The following is a 2688-nucleotide window of genomic DNA, read 5'->3' on the forward strand; positions in this document are numbered from 1 at the left end:
GGCGGGCCGGGGCTGCCGCGGCGCCCAGCGCGCATCCCTCGCTTTCCCTCCCCTCCCTTCCCTCCCTCCCTGCTCCTACTTTTTCCGCCTTTTTCGCTTTATTTTCATTCCACTTACACCCCCCGCCCCTTTCCTTTTCTTCCTTTCCTTCGGGGGTGCGTGCCGCTGTTGCTGTCTCTCCCCTGCAGTTGCACGCGTCTCTCGCTGCCCTGCTCTCCCTGCCGTCCTGCTCTCCGTCAGCTCTGTGTAGCCTGGCGTGTTTCTCTGTTCCTCTCCCCGGCACTCAGCCCTCCCCCTGTGCAGCTCTCTCCATGAAATGGAGCTAAACAATTGCACCGGAGCAGCTTTTTCTGTTCCTGCCGTACGTCCGTGTGCCGAGGCACCATTGCTGTTGTGGTATTTTGGAAGGATTCGTGCTGGAAATACTTAGGACAATAACAAAACTGTGGATTTCTGTCTGCGCCTTCTTGGATCCTAATGAGATTTGAAATCCAGCGTGAATGAGATGTGATGGATGGCTGTACTGATATTTTGAGCCGGTTTAGCTCAGAGTCATCTGAGATGCCCAGGCTGGATAAAGGGGAGCATGGCCCTGGAGGTCACCTGCCATCCAAGCACCAAGAGGACAAACCAAGTTGCTGAAGTGACATTATCCTTTCTCTCTTTTTTTTTTTTTTTTTCTTTTGGAGAGAAGTATGGTTCTGCCATATTTATGAAAGAACATCTAGTAATTGCCCAATTCCTTAAATATGAAAAGATGATGCCTGAAAAGCAGTCTGCCCAGTGCACACTGGCCCATTCACCTGAATATGGTGTTGGCTGAGGCTGCCTCTGTAGGGCCAGCCTGTCTCCCCTTGTGCCCTGATCTTCCCCCTTGAAATCATTCCTGGAGTTCTGACCCCTCTCACACACTGGGAAGCACAGCCTTGGTTCCTTCTTCTGTTGAAAAAAGGAGCTTTGAGGCTGGGAGCTGTGCTGCCCTGTAATTAATGTACACTCAGCCTCAAATATGCAGTGACAACAACTTAAATGTCAACATTCCTAGTTAATCCCTTGCTAACAAAATGTGCCTGGAAAGAGATGGTTCTGCATAATCTCCACTGAACAAGATCTTATTTTAGCAGTACAAGCACTTGGGAGATTTCCCCAGTTTGACCAATGAGACCAAAAGATTGGCTTTGATAATCTCAGCTGTAAACGATGCGTTTGATCCTCTCAGGGAAGGCAAGGGCTGCATGTGGCAGAGCACACAAGCCCTGCTCTGCCCGAGCCCTCCTCCAGAGCAGCGGCAGGCTGGCCTTCCTGGGTGGCGTCTGTATGACAAGGGATGTGATTTCTGCTCTCTGATGTTCGCTGCTCTCCCCTCATGTTCAGGGAGATGTCCACAGCCTCTTCCTGAGTCATGTTTTCCAGGCTGAGCAGCCAGCAGTGTTAAAAGGGAAGGTACAGGGAAATTCTTATTTTAATACCTAAAATGCTCCTTGTAAGAGCACTGAAGCGGGGACCACGACCACAGATACGGTGTTTGGATTCCTCTCTGTGTGCTGAGACCAGCCTGACGTTCATCCTGGGGAGCCCAGAGTGTTGGTGTTGTCTCCCTGTGGCTGTTTTAAGCCTTCAGTGCAGGCAAAAGGCAGAGCCCCCAGGGTGAGGAGATGAACCTCCTAATTGTTCAGAGCAGCCCGATGTTTTCAGCACCCTGGCTCCCTGCAGGCAGGATTCCTGTGCTTCCAAGGCTGGCATCCCCAGACACGGATCAGCAGGGTCCTCCCCAGCAGGCTGTGGAAGCAGGGGGGGCACTGACACAGGATTCCTTGCCGTGGGTGCATTGGTGCCTGAGCTCAAGGCCCAGCCCAGAAACACAGTAGGAAAGGTGGTGGGCCATTCTTCTGGGTGTCACCCCAATTTAACAGGCAGTCCTTGCATCCCCAGGTTATTTGTGCCTGTGGTGTGCAAGCACATGTAGAGGAATTTACCATTCTGCCTGTGCTTTTCAATCACTGGGCTCCTGCACACCAGCATCACCTCACGCTCAGTGACAAAATACCCACTTCTTCCCCTTGCATTTTATGGGTTTTGTTTTTCCCTTTTCACTTTGTCACTTCCTTTCTGAAGGATGTCTGAGGGGTGCTCTCACCACCATTATTTCAGTCTCTCATTTCAGCCTGACTGTGCTCACGCTCTCTTCCTTACACCGCCTCTCTTTTATTCTGCTTTGTTCTTCCACCACCACCTGTCACCAAAGCCTCTCCCTTCCCTACTGTGTTATCTTCTAGAGACCTAACCATTCCCCTTTGCTCCATTCCTCACCAATCCCCTCCATTATTTTCTAAAGTATCTCCTTTGTCTCCCTCTTTTCCACTCGCCTGTGCCTTCACCACCTCTCCCCAGCTCCCCACCCTGGAAACACTGCTCACCAAAATCACAGTTCCCCTGTGCCTGTTGTACACCACAACTGTGCAGCAGCTCTGCCTTCCACAGCCCTGCTTGTGCCCCCTTGGTGCTCTGTGTGCAGCCACCCCTGTGCTGCAAGCTCAGCTCAGGAGAGGAGGATTGTCCTTGGGAAGGCTGCTCCTGTCCCCCAGCATCATCTCCCCCCGTGGCACCTGGAGACAGGTTAGAGGGCTGCCCAGAGCTCTGAGCTGGCCCAGCACAGCTGTGCTTATGGGTGAAGCTGCTCTTTTCTGG

This window comes from Geospiza fortis, unplaced genomic scaffold (genome assembly GCF_000277835.1).
Source record: "Geospiza fortis unplaced genomic scaffold, GeoFor_1.0 scaffold72, whole genome shotgun sequence".
NCBI lineage: Eukaryota > Metazoa > Chordata > Aves > Passeriformes > Thraupidae > Geospiza > Geospiza fortis.